The sequence below is a fragment of the Myotis daubentonii genome, chromosome 11 (assembly GCF_963259705.1).
Source record: "Myotis daubentonii chromosome 11, mMyoDau2.1, whole genome shotgun sequence".
NCBI lineage: Eukaryota > Metazoa > Chordata > Mammalia > Chiroptera > Vespertilionidae > Myotis > Myotis daubentonii.
The window spans coordinates 31874546-31889029 of NC_081850.1; the positions used below are offsets into that span (position 1 = coordinate 31874546).

The following is a 14484-nucleotide window of genomic DNA, read 5'->3' on the forward strand; positions in this document are numbered from 1 at the left end:
CTCTCTCATCGATGTTTCTAACTCTCTATCTCTCTCCCTTCCTCTCTGTAAAAAAATCAATAAAATATATTTTTTTAAAAAATGGTGACATGGCCGAAACCGGTTTGGCTCAGTGGATAGAGCATCGGCCTGCGGACTGAAAGGTCCCAGGTTCGATTCCGGTCAAGGGAATGTACCTGGGTTGCGGGCACATCCCCAGTAGGAGATGTGCAGGAGGCAGCTGATCGATGTTTCTCTCTCATCGATGTTTCTAACTCTCTATCTCTCTCCCTTCCTCTCTGTAAAAATTCAATAAAAATATATTTTTAAAAAAAATGGTGACATGGACTGGTGTTGAGCAGTAAGAAGTAGTCAGATTATGGGAGAGTGAGGGGGGGACAATGGGGCAATAAGCACACATATGTAATACCTTAATCAATAAAGAAAAATAAATGGGGGGAAAAGTAGTCAGATTGAAGATATATTCTAATCAAAATTTCCTGACAGAAGTGAGAGAAACAAGAATCAAGATATAGGTCTCAAAAACAGAACACTGGCTCTGACAAGAAATGGGAGCAATGACACTAAGATATGTAGCAAATTAGTAGTCATTAAACCTCAGCACTTGACCTAGTTTGCTAACTGGTCTGTGAAATATGCTTTGCCTCATTCTAGTCTCACTACTTCCTTGATTACACAAAACTGTTCTACCTGCAAATCAGATACATATACTGAAGATCTTAGTTAGCTTATATTTTACAACTTTTCAATATATAAAGTTTAGATTAAATCTATAAAGGTTGTACAATCATAAAGTTTAAAATGTTAAAATTTTTTAAATATGTTAAAGCAATTAAAAATGTAATGCTGCCCAGCCAGCATGGCTCAATGGTTGAGTGTTAGCCTATGAACCAGGAGATCACAGTTCAATTCCAATTCAGGGCACATGCCCGTGTTGTGGGCTCGATCCCCAGTGTGAGGCATTGCCGGGAGCCGGTCCATCCTTGCTGTTTCAAGGGACCTGGCATATATGGCATACGGTTCTTAATATGTTTGCTCACCTTCTTGGCGCTGTGTTTTAACCAAGGTCACCTCTCCGAGAAAGGTTGAATTCCCAGGTAGGGATTTTCCCCTGAAGTTAGGGAGGGAATAAAACCCCTCAACTAAGTGCCAGGCGGGTAATTAATCACTTTAACTATGAACAATCATGCTTAAGCTACATAATCTTTACTCCCTGGAATGGAGATAAGAAACGCCCTAACCTTTGTAATAGAGATTGATAGGATTGAATCAAATGGTATAAATACAGATGTAACTAGACAGCAGAACACAGAACTCAGGAGACAGAACTCAGAACACAGAACTAAGGACACAGGGCTTGGAAGACAGGACCAAGAGAGACAGAGCCTAGGCACAGAACCTACACAGAACGTTCTCTAGGGACAGAAGAACTTCGCTGGCGAGAGCATGCCGGAGGATCCTGGACAGGGACTGGCCTCGGAGCCTGGAGGCGGAGCCTGGCGAGAGAGCATGGCAGGGGATCCTGGACTGAACCTGACTGCAGAGATTGGCAAGAGAACCTGACTAGAACCTGGTGACTGAACCTGGCTGGAGAACCTGGACAGAACCTGGCTGGAGAACCTAGCGAGGGAACATGGCCACAGAACCTGGCTGGAGATCCTAAGCAGAACCTCTCTGGAGATCCAGACCAGAACTTGGCTGGAGATCCTGGCTAGGCTGCTGATCAACTGAACGCTGTCTCTGTGTCCTTCCTTCTTCGCCAACTCCGTCTACACCTTTGGGACCCCTGGACCTGCTGGGGTTGGACCCCGGCAAGGCATGATTCTCTCATCTTTGACTTATATAGCTCTCCCACACTTCTTACCTGCAAATATTACCTTATCACGAAGGAAAAATATCTTTTATCCTTATTCTTTATATGACTTTATTTGGCTGATGCTGTTCCCTGCTAAATGTAAATCAATATCCTACAGTGTTTTCCTGTGTACAGCTGGATTTCTGACCTGTGTTCTATTATTTACACAATTTCTGTAAGAAGAGTGAAACTGATGGCTCTCATCATGGGAGTGTTACTTTCTTAGTCAAGGCCTACCTAAGAACTGTCTGCACTGCTAACTGCCTTTGAAGAGAACATTTCAGGATCTGCTACAGAGTCCAGCCCCCTGAGAGATGCAGCGCTCGCCAGGTAAGCAGACGATGCATTAGGTTAGAAAGAAAATGAACCAAGGCACAACTACTAGCTGTGCTAGCATCAGAAGAGAATGCTATTCCAGCCTCCCCCATGGCTTCTCATGAGGACTCACCCAAACCCTAGGGGCCAGGCCATCCTCTCCTGTCCTCACTCACTCCTCCTTTCCTAGTGAAATTTTTAAAAGGAACAGAGCACTAAGGCTCAAGCCAAGCAGGTTCAATGGAGGCAGAAGGTAGCTGGAAGCCTGGCCTTTCAGTTTCAAACTGCAGCTCATCCAGTTTGATCTCACAGTGAGTCTGCATTGGCTTTGCAGACTGCTTCAGTCAGGCATTGTTATGGGTTGAACTGTGTCCCCCAAAAGATACGTTGAAACCTAATCCTCAATGCCTATGAAAGTGACCCTATTTGGAAACAGGGACTTTGCAGATATAATCAAGTAAAGATGAGTTCATACTAGATTAGGGTAAACCCTAGTCCAGTGATGGCAAACCTATGACACGCGTGTCAGAGGTGACACGCGAACTCATTTTTTTGGTTGATTTTTCTTTGTTAAATGGCATTAAAATATATAAAATAAATATCAAAAATATAAGTCTTTGTTTTATGATGATTGCAAATATCAAAAAATTTCTATATGTGACACGGCACCAGAGTTAAGTTAGGGTTTTTCCAAAAGCTGACACGCCGAGCTCAAAAGGTTCGCCATCACTGCCCTAGTCCAAGGGTGGGGAACATCCGGCCTGCAGGCCACATAAGACCCGCAAAATCATTTGGTCTGGCTCTGCCAAAGCATTAGGGGTGAGTTAATTAAATGTTTGACCAAATATAGCAGGATAATCTTTAAAAGTTGATAATTTTGTATGGCCTGCGAGTGATCTGTGTCCAAGTTAGCCTTGCATCAACTTTTCAAACGCACTAGGTCAAATTTTAATAATATCTGTCATTTCCTAGCTTTTCCTTTCTCTATCTATTATACTACCTTATATTATTAAGTGTCCAACAATAGAGGCCTGGTTGAATCAACACAGGCCACTTCCAACACAGGACAAGCAACATAAAAGGAATGAGGAAGATCTCCAAAAACAGAACTAGAGTGATTTCCAAATTACACCATTAAATTAAGAAAGCACAGTGTAGCCGAAACCGGTTTGGCTCAGTGGATAGAGCTTCGGCCTGCGGACTGAAAGGTCCCAGGTTCGATTCTGATCAAGGGCATGTACCTTGGTTGTGGGCACATCCCCAGTAGGAGATGTGCAGGAGGCAGCTGATCGATGTTTCTCTCTCATGGATGTTTCTAACTCTCTATCCCTCTCCCTTTCTCTCTGTAAAAAATCAATAAAAATATATTTTTTTTAAAAAAGAATTTCATTGTAAGTATAAAGGTCTAAAGAGATACTAATATAAAATCCTTTGATTACATAAAAACTTAACTTTTCATTAGAATCTGAAATATCAATATGAACTCATGCTTTTTTCTCTGAAAAAAATGTGTATCTCCTAGTATTGCCCACTGAACAAGACACTGAAATACACAGAAAGACAATACAGCCTGGCCAGCATGGCTCAGTGGTTGAGCGTCAACCTATGAACCAGGAGGTCATGGTTAAATTCCCGGTCAGGGCATATGCCCAGGTTGCAGGCTCAATACCCAGTGTGGGGCGTGCAGGAGGCAGCCAATCAATGATTCTCTCTCATCATTGATGTTTCTATCTCTCTCTCTCTCTCTTCCTCTCCCTTCCTCTCTGAAATCAATTTTTTAAGAAAATTTAATGTTAAATGTAGTGTGGAAACTGCAAAAGGTTACAGGGTAGTGGGATTTGTAAAATCTAGAAGGATTCTGGCTCATACTTCTTCAAGTGTCTTAACTCTCATTCTACTTTTTAAATGAAAGAAACTGAAAGTGGCAGTTTTACATAAAAGAAACTGAAACTGAAAGTGCTGCACAGTGAGTGTGTTTCTGTTAGAGAGAAAATGCAAGACACCAACCTTTACTCAAAAAAAAGACTTTGCCCTACAATCAAAAATAGGCAAATAGCCGAAACCGGTTTGGCTCAGTGGATAGAGCGTCGGCCTGCGGATTGAAAGGTCCCGGGTTCGATTCCGGTCAAGGGCATGTACCTGGGTTGCAGGCACATCCCCAGTAGGAGATGTGCAGGAGGCAGCTGATCGATGTTTCTCTCTCATCGATGTTTCTAACTCTCTATCTCTCTCCCTTCCTCTCTGTAAAAAATCAATAAAATATATTTTTTTTAAAAATAGGCAAATAAATGTTTAAGTTTTAAGTAGAAATAAAGTAATAGATGTATATAGCTTTCTTTGTGATTTACATGTTTAACCAAAATAAAAAGTACTCAATAACTTTGGTAAAGAATCATTCTGTGTATCCTATATAATAAAAGGCTAATATGCAAACTGTCCCCTTGGGAGGTCGACTGGAAGACCGGAGTTTGATCACTCGCTATGACATGTGCTGACCACCAGGGGCAGCACGGCACATGGCGGGAGACCAGCAGCGGTGGTGGAGCGCTAAGGCAGCAAGGGAAGGAGGAGGTGGGGATGCAGGGAACCTGATCTCTGGCCAGGCCTAGGGACCCTACCTATGCATGAATTTTGTGCATCGGGCCTCTAGTTATAATGTAAGCATAAAAATAATGTTAAGGGCAATGACTGGTTTGGCTCAGTGGATAGAGTGTCAGTCTGCGGACTGAAGGATTGCAGGTTCAATTCCAGTCAAGGCCACATGCTCGAGTTGTGGACTCAATCCCCAGTCGGGGGCATGCAGGAGGCACAATCAATGATTCTCTCTCATCATTAATGTTTCTATCTCTCTTCCTCTCCCTTCCTCTCTGAAATCAATAAAAATATTTTTTAAAAATAAATAATAGCCGTAACCCGTTTGGCTCAGTGGATAGAGCGTTGGTCTGCGAACTGAAGGGTCCCAGGCTCGATTCCGGGCAAAGGCATGTACCTTGGTCGCGGCACATCCCCAGTAGGAGGTGTGCAGGAGGCGTCTGATTGATGTTTCTCTCTCATCGATGTTTCTAACTCTCTATCTCTCTCCCTTCCTCTCTGTAAAAAATCAATAAAATATATATTTTAAAAATAAATAAATAAGTAAATAAATAAATAATAATGTTAAGGTCAAAAATTGCCACAGTCTTTCCTCATGTTTAAACATAACCATTCTATTTCCCTTATCTCTTCCATACTGTCTCAGGAAAAAGTCAAATCTATCAGGGAGTTTAACTTGAGTTAAAGAAAACACAAAGCTCTACGGGTTTATTTTTATACTTGCTATAATAAATAGTACTTTTTAACTTTTTCTTTTAAAATAATTTCAAACACAGAAGCATTGCAGGAATAGGAAGAAAAGAACCTATATGCACTTTATCCAGATTCATCTATTAATATTGTACCAGATCTACTTTATTCATTTGTATTTTCTCTGTCTCTACACTAGACAACAAAAAAAAATGTTGGGGGATTCTGTAATAAATCATAAATCTCTAACTGGGCAGGTCATAGTGGGTAGTGACACCCCAGGCCAGCCCTGGCCATTGTTCTTGTGCATCTAGGTTAACACACCTTTGTAATTCCAGGTGTAACCACTCTCAAGAGAGCACATAATCTTAGCTAACCTGTAATCCAATCTCCACCTTGCCTACCTGTAAGCTTCTTCACCTTCCCTCCTTAATTTCAAATGCATAAAAGAAACTGCAAAACTGTTATTCTCATTTGAGATCTTGCTTCCTGCAACTCTCATCAGTTTTGGCTCAAATAAACTCATACATTTTTAGACATTTCTTAAATCGATAGCACACACACATGATATAGTATACAAGATAGAATACTCCTTGTATATATATGTATATGCAATTTTTTTCTGAACCATTTGAGAGTAAGTTGCATACTTCATGGCCCTTTACCCCTAAAGTTTACTAGTATGCATTTCCTAAAACAGGGTCCTTCCTTTACACAGAGACAATAGAGTTTTCAACTCTAGTAAATTTAATATAGGTCCAATGCTTATATCTAATTTCTGTATTCCAATTTTTTAAGTAAGCCAATAATATCCTTTATAGCATATTTTCCCACAGAAAAACAGTAATGAACATGCTGATTTTTTTTTAAACGTTCATCTTTTATTCTTAGAGACTGCTCTTTCTGCTTTGTGGGTGTGTTGTCTTTTTAATAAAGCATTAGATAATAAGTTTTCTTTGATAATTTTTATTTAAAAATTTTTAAATATATTTTTATTGATTTCAGAAAGAGGAAGGGAGAAGAAGAGAGAGAGAAACATCAATGATGAGAGAGAATCATTGATCGGCTGCCTCCTGTATGTCCCCCACCAGGGATCGAGCCCGCAACCCGGACATGTGCCCTTGACCGGAATCAAACCAGGGAACTTTCAGTCCACAGGCTGACACTCTATCAAATAAGCCAAACCAGCTAGGGCTATTTTAGAAAATTAAAGTTGACAAGCCTATGTCAGTCCAACTTATTTTCTCAAATTGGGAAGTCTGGAAACCAGGTAACTAAATGATCTCTGAGATCTTTCATTGCTCCAATGTTATATATGAGAGAAGAAGGAAGAGAGGGTGGAGGGATGGAAGGCACTAATTATTTACATTAACGAAAATTAACTTACTCAAGTTCAAGTACTTATTCAACCAATACCTTTTTGGATTCCAAGCTTTTAACTCTACAAAACCCCAACCTCCAACTAATCAGGAATCTTACAAATGTAACATTCTTAACAAACCATTCTCTCAGTAAAAATGGCTTCCACTTGCAAACCACTTTAACTTCAAATTCTTCAGCTTGAAAAATAAGATAACTAGTCCCATCATTTCCCTCCAAAGCATATAGGTTTTCAGACTTTTCTATCTCCCCTAAATCTTCCACACATTCAAGTGACAACTCTCTATATCTACAGCTAAATACAAAGATTAATCAAAAAATTTGCATGGCCCTAACTGGTTTGGCTCAGTGGATAGAGCATCGACCTGCGAACTGAAGGGTCCCAGATTCTATTCCAGTCAAGGGCTGTACCTTGGTTTCGGGCACATCCCCAGTAGCAGGTGTGCAGGAGGCAGCTGATCGATGTTTCTCTCTCATCAATGTTTCTAACTCTCTATCCCTCTCCCTTCCTCTCTGTAAAAAAAATCAATACAATATATTTTAAATTTTTTTTTTTTGCATGGACAAGGAAGCAATAAGAAAGAAAATACAACTTTTTTTTCTTTGATTGGTAAAGATAAGAGAACTATCTCAAAAGTGGGAAACACAGATAATGGCAACTGAGAGTCATACCCTCTAAGGAAATGATAAGGGAAATAGACTATGAATCATCCTAAGGTTCTACCCATTAATCCCTAAAGTGTTCAAACAGAAGCAGAAGAATCTTTGCATTACTAACAGCAGAGGCAGCTAACATTTAAGCACCTAATATCAAACTCACTCAAGGTCACACAGCTTTGAAAAGATAAGCATAGGTGTTAACTGGGTTTTTGCTGTAGAGAACTAAAGAGGCAGGTAGATGGAAAGGGAGGCTTAGATGCTTGAAATCTGCTTCCATCTGGCCCCAGGTACAGAAGTCAAAAGTAAAAAATAAATCATTCGTCCCAGAATAACTGCCTAACTTGTTCAAAATCAGAAGAAAAACAAAGCAGTAGTAAAGATGGGACAACTGGCCAGGAATTCCTTCCCCTTTGTTAGAAAGTAAAAATCCAGAAGGGTGAGGACTGCTAACAATGAACGCATAATAAATCCCACTATAACTAGATATCTTCCAAACTTAACAGAAAGATATCGCCTAATTCACCCAAAACCTTCTCCATCCCTTCAACTCATACCATATGGATGACCTTAATAAGGAATATTAAAACTTTCCAAATTATCAAGAAATGGGCAACCATAAGTGAACATTCATTATCAACAATCTTGAGCAGGGCAGAGAGTAAGGAAATCCTCAGCAAAAAAGATGAAAAACAAGCCTTGGTAAGCTTTTATAACTTAGACAGGAAAGGGAAAAAATCAGGCTAGGAGAAAAAGATGGATCACTGTACTGTACAAGATATTGCATATCATGAATGTGGAATGTACATCCCACCTGGACAGGGGTCTCCAAAACCTGGGCTTTAGCCAACATTTTAATAACAGTGTTATTTTGCCTATTTGCAAATACATATTAATGTATAGGAAATTTGTATTTTCAACTGAGCCTTTCCTATTATAAATGCAATGTTTATTCTCAAAAGAATTTTAATAAAGGCATATTTAAATTACTATTAATCCCACCACCAAGATGAGATTCCAGTGTATATTTTCTAAACATGCACATTTATAAACACGTTTAAACACAATTGGGAGAATACATTGTATACAATTTTGTATACTGCTTTGCTTTCATCAAACATAGAAGATTTGGACTTATCTAATGCTTTTAAATATTTTTGTTAGTTTTGAATATCACAGCATAGTGTTCAGTTAAAATACATACTTGAGTTCTTCCAATATATAGCTACCAAAATAGATGATAAAAGATCAATATTTCAAGGTGGGACCAAACAGCACCACGCCTTCTGGTAAGTGAACAAATGAAAACCACAGCTCTAGGGATCAGCTCCAGTGATCATGAACTGTTGCCACCCTTACCCAGCCAGGCTCCTTAATTCACACATTCACAAATACTTACTGATTTGCCTTGATCCTCTTGTTTTAGGAATGTCCTTTGGTTTGTAACAAATTGAGAAAACAAAATTAATGAGTGGCCAGCCTTAAAATTCATTGACTGACCACACACCTGTAATGAGCTCAGCCAAGTAGGGTGAAAGAGTACTGGCTATTGGTGGCCCAAAGAAGCCTGGAAGACCTAAGTGAAAGCCAGGTTTAGATTTTTCTAACCCTCCTTGGAGAACAGGCTGGAATGTATCAGCAAGAGGAACTTTCTTTTAATAGGGAAGAGAGTGGTATTATCCTTGTACTTTCCATCAGAAAAGACTGAGATATAGCCATTGTGTTTCAAAGGAGGAGGAGGGGCTAGTAGAAATGAGGCATTTTCCTTATATTGTCTTAGAGCTATGCGGTGCAAATTCAGTCTGCAGTCCTACCCAACTTAGTGGGTTATATCTACATTTTTATATTTAATACAGAACAAAATAGAAAATATAAGAGTACAACGCAGCTGGCAAAGTATTGTTTTGTGAAAGTTTTGCTTCAATTTTATATGTGTATATATGTGTTGGATCAGAATGGGTAAAATATACTTCCTACAGTTTGCTCTGATTTTAATTTCCTTAATTTTTTCATATATGTAAAAATCATTAATTTGTACAAGTGCTTTTTGAGCACCTACAGCTAGTGCTGGTGAGACAGTGGTGTGTTGGTGTGATATAAGTAAATAAAAAAATACTTGACCCCTAGCCTTATAGAATTCTTACCTTTAGGAGTAAACAATAGAATAATCACATAAATAAGATTATAAACTGCTAAGTGTTATGGAAGGAAAAGCTCAGGAAATTAAGATATTCACTAGGGAAGCTGACTTAGATCAGGGAAGAGATGGGGTGACAGATCAGGATTCTCTGAGGAAGTGCTTTCAAGCAGAGACCAGAATGATGTAAGAAAAGGAATTAAGTGGGAAGGAATGTCTGCCTGGCAGCAAATAGCCAAGGCCTGTACAAGAAAAGAAAAGCCAGTGGGCAGAGAGGAAAAGTAGACCATCTAGAAAAGGCTTTCCAGGAGCATGAGATAGGAGGCAATAACAGGAATTTCAAATGTCCTCAGGACAAGGAGAAAGATCTGATTTGCATTCTAAAAGCTCGCTGAATAGAACTGAGAAAGGAAGGAGACTGCAGAAGGTACTGAGATGTTGCCAGGTGGAGACTAGCGGACTGATCTGATATATATATTTAGGAAGCAAGCATGACAAAATTTGGTGATAGTTTGGGTGTGAAGGCTGAGGAACCATGAGGTTTCTGGGATAAACTCCTGGTTACCCTAGTGGGCAATGAAATGGGATGAGATGCATGAGAAACCCCAGAGAAGCAGAGCTGAGATGAAAGATGTTCAACTTGTTTTGGGGTTTTTTGTGGGGTTTTGTACATAATTTTTTAAATATGTTTTTATTGATTTCAGAGAGGAAGGGAAAGGGAGAGAGAGATGGAAACACCAATGATAAGAATCATTGATTGGCTGCCTCCTGCATGCCTCACACTGGAGATCAAGTCCACAACCCAGGCATGTGCCTTGACCTCCTGGTTCATAGGTCAACGCTTAACCACTGAGCGACTCAGGCTGGGCTGGGGTTCAACTTGTTAAGAGTTAACATGTAGAGATGCCAAATTAGTAACTGGAACTGAATGGAGATGTAAAAAATAAAAAAAAAATTAAAAAAAGGAAGTCAACACCAAAATGGTTTGATGACACATTATTCTGCTCCTTAAATACTTGCCACAGTAAAGTATCATGCAAACCTATCAGAATCTAGAATAAATTTTAAAGATTCTATGGAGCAGCAGTTCATAAATACCATAGTAACTAAAACCACTGAGTATCTGAAAATATAGAGCTACAGTGTAACTGAGCATTCACATTCAATATACTCCTCTTTCATGAAATGGTAGGGAATCACTTCTCTACTATGTTCACTGCTATATGTTCTACATCTAAAATTTGAGGAAATGTACCCACTACTAGGCAGAATAAACCACCCAGCAAGAATAAGACAAACAGCATATATAGCAAACAACTGTGCAAGGAAAAACTCTGTAGTACTATAAAACATACAAATATACTAGTAAGGATGTTTCTCAGGGGAGGAAAGGGAAATGAGTTATTTAGCACATACTTAGTTCTCAAACCTTAGTAGTATCAGATGAAAGATTCTGTTCCTTAAGAATCAGGTCAATTTCAAGACCAGAAATTCCATCCTTAGGTAACCAATGGTAAGTATCCTCACCGTTCCCAAGTAGTCCCTATATCTGACAAAGAGTCAAAATTTAATAAAAGCTTTACATGAAAGCTATAGTAAAATCTTATCTAGTTTATTAAAACAAAACAGGTTAGAAATTTTCAAAAAATGAAAATGTCAATTACTGCTGATTTCTCTTTTTCCTATAAATTCTCCTGTTTCCAGATTTTCTTTTGTTTTTTCATTAGGGGATTTTTTTAAATACGTTTTTGTTGATTTCAGAGAGAAGAAAGGAGAGAGAGAGAGAGAGAGAGAGAGAGAGAGAGAGAGAGAGAGAGACATCAATGAGAGAGAAACATCTATCAGCTGCCTCCTGCACACCTCCTACCAGGGACTGAGCCTGCAACCTGGACATGTGGGCATGTGCCCTGACCGGAAATTGAACCAGTGACCTCCTGGTTCATGGGTTGATGCTCAACCACTGAACCACTATGCCGGAAGCCCGTCCATCCTTCCTGTTTGACACAGTCACTGCAGGGAAGAAACATCTGCACAGCATATGTTTCAAGGGACCTGGCGTATATGGCATACTGTTCTTAATATGTTTGCCCCCCCTTCTTGGCGCTATGTGTTTTAACCAAGGTCACCTCTCGAGAAAGGTTGTTTCCCCAGGTGGGGATTTTCCCCTGAAGTTAGGGAGGGAATAAAACCCCGTAACTAGGTGCCAGGAGGGTAGTTAATCACTTTAACTACGAACAATCACGCTTAAGCTACATAATCTTTACTCCCTTGAACGGAGATAAGAAATGCCCTAACCTTTGGAATAGAATTGATAGGATTAAAATCAACTGGTATAAATACAGATGTAACAAGACAACAAAACACAGAACTTGGCTGTAGATCCTGGCTAGGCTGCTGATCAACTGAACACTGTCTCTATGTCATTCCTTCTTTGCCGACTCAGTCCACACTTTTGGGAACCCCTGGACCTGCTGGGGTTGGACCCCAACACCACTACAACTAGACTAAAAGGTATATTTTTAACTTTAGAAAAGCAATGGATTAAAGTCTGTTAATGTGAAACAAACATCCAATTTAAATTACATTCATAGGGGGGACAGATGGCGATGGACATAGACTTGACTTGGGGTGGTGAACACACAATACAGTGTACAGATGTGTTGTGAAATTGTGCACCTGAAACCTGTACAATTTTACTTTTGTTTATCAGTGTCACCCCAATAAATTCAATAAAAAGGGAGAAAAATAAAAAAGTAAACTGCATACAATTACCAAGTTCATGGGGTGCTGTAAAGATTATGTGCAAACTTTACATAGCACCTTAAGTTGGGAAAAAGAGAGCCTAAAAACTCTGAACCCCCATGTAATACATTCCTACACAAAGTGGGGGGATGAGGGTGGAAGGGGACTGGCAAGGAGGAAGAACTAGAATAATGATCTTAAAAGGGAACAGAGCCCTAGCTGGTTTGGCTCAATGGTAGAGCATCAACCTGTGGACTGAAGGGTCTCAGGTTCAATTCCGGTCAAGGGCACATGCCCAGGTTTCAGGCTTGATCCAGTGGGGGACCTGCAGGAGGCAGCCAATCAATGATTCTCTCTTATCATTGATGTTTCTATCGCTCTCTCCCTTCTCCCTTCCTCTCTGAAATCAATCAAGATATATTTGAGAGAGAGGACCGAGTGCTATAAAGTAATAATGAACCTTTAAAAATTACAGCCACTAATTTCCAAGCACTACCCGTCCAAATTAAATTAGTAATCGTTGCCATAGAAACAGTGAAGCAGTTTCCCGAGATTTAAAAAAAAAAAAAAATACTGCAAATTCAAGTGGGTGAAATAGGGCAAAGTTTGGTCCGAACTTAAGTGAAGAGAGCCTACCAGAAACTTTCTCCCCGAGATAAAGGTGGGCCAACCGCAACTTCCAACCTACATTTCCCAAGCAGTGCTTCAAACACCACCCCGCGTGGTCATTTACCAAGTGCTAAAAAAAAGTTTGCCCTCCCTTCTTCCGGAGGAGGAACCAGACAAACCCCTCCCAGCTATCGCACACAAGGAACGCAGCGGGTGCAGACGAGCACGGTGCAGCTCGGGGGCAGACTGCCTCCGAGCTCACCCGGAAAGCATCCGAATCGAGCCCCGCGGGTTTCATCGGCGGAGCCCCGAGCAAAAACCCAAACTCGAGCTCAGAGCCCCAGCCTGCCTGGCCTGGCTCCCTCCTCCACCCCAAGCCCCGTCCCGTGCCTGGCATTCCACGCGACCCGATCCAACTCCTATGTAGTAAGCACCCGCTGTCTACACCGCACCGTGGTTTCGGGCACTGCAGAAATGGCCCCGTGCCGGTAAAACCAAAAGGACAACCGCGGAGGCTGAGGAGGTGCCCCAGAGCCAGGCGAGGTGCCTGCGACCGGGCGCTCCGGGGAGGAACCCCATCCTCACCCCGCGGCGGTGACAGTCCCCGTGAAGAGATGGCCCCGCGAGGCGCAGCAGGCCCTGCTTCCCCGCGTCCACCGAGGACGCCGCTGGCGGGGGAACCGAAAGGAGTTGGCATCTCTGGACCACCCACGCGCTCCTCCGCCCCAAGGAGCGCGACCACGACTCCGGCCCCCGGCAAAACACCCATCGCCGCCCCGAATCCCCGAGAGGGCCGGAGCGGGCTGTCACCGGCTCCCGCCTCCCTCCCCTGCGACCACGGCCGAACGCTCTCGCCCCAGCTTGACAGTCCCGGCGGCCGCGGACCGAGCGCCCCAGGTCCGGCGTCTCCACTCGCCCGGACGCCGGCAACCCCTGCTGCCCCGCGCGGAGGGGGGCAGTGCCGGGAAGGTCGCCCGGGCCCTCCCCTGCGGCCCCCATCCCCGGGACTCCGGAAAAGCGGTTACCTGGCGCGCGGGCGGGGTGAGGACACGGCCCGGGGGAGGAACAGGAGAAGGAAGACGGTGGCCTCCGGCCCAGAGAGATTTAGGAAATTCGGGAGACTTGTTCCGCACTGGGTGACAGCTGCTCGCTGCGCACGCGCACCCGGCTCCGGCCGCCGATCCTCCCCCTCCCGAGGAGGAGACGGAGGCAGCGGGGAGGCGCGCGCACGGCGCTCGCCCGCTGCCCCTGCGCGTGGGCGCGCGCGCCGTCACGTGACCCCCGGGGCCCTGAGTCACGTGAACTGCCAGAAAGTTTAAAGGTGCCCGGCTTCCTCTTTGGGCTTAATCTTCCGCCCTGCTTTTCATCTGTGTTCGCTGTCACGTCTCTTGTTCTCCTGTGCACTTTTTTTTCCCGGAGGGAGAGACGCTGGAGCAGAAGGAAGGAACAGGTGCACAGAACCTTGCCCGGCAGCGCGGACGGTGTTCCCGCACGGGTGGTCCTGGGG

General features: G+C 42.5%; 1 protein-coding gene across 10 annotated transcripts in view; it reads right to left on the minus strand.

The window, feature by feature from the left end:
• KDM4C (lysine demethylase 4C) overlaps positions 1–14176 on the minus strand; it is a 337267-nt gene extending 323091 nt beyond the window's left edge. For 8 of the 10 annotated variants that reach the window (XR_009447593.1, XM_059656703.1, XM_059656702.1 and 5 more), the window contains exon 1: positions 14003–14176. The gene's annotated coding sequence lies outside the window, so the exon portion shown is untranslated. The remainder of the gene's footprint in view (positions 1–14002) is intronic. The other 2 variants (XM_059656697.1, XM_059656696.1) reach the window with 1 other exon arrangement.
• Positions 14177–14484: the final 308 nt, after the last annotated feature.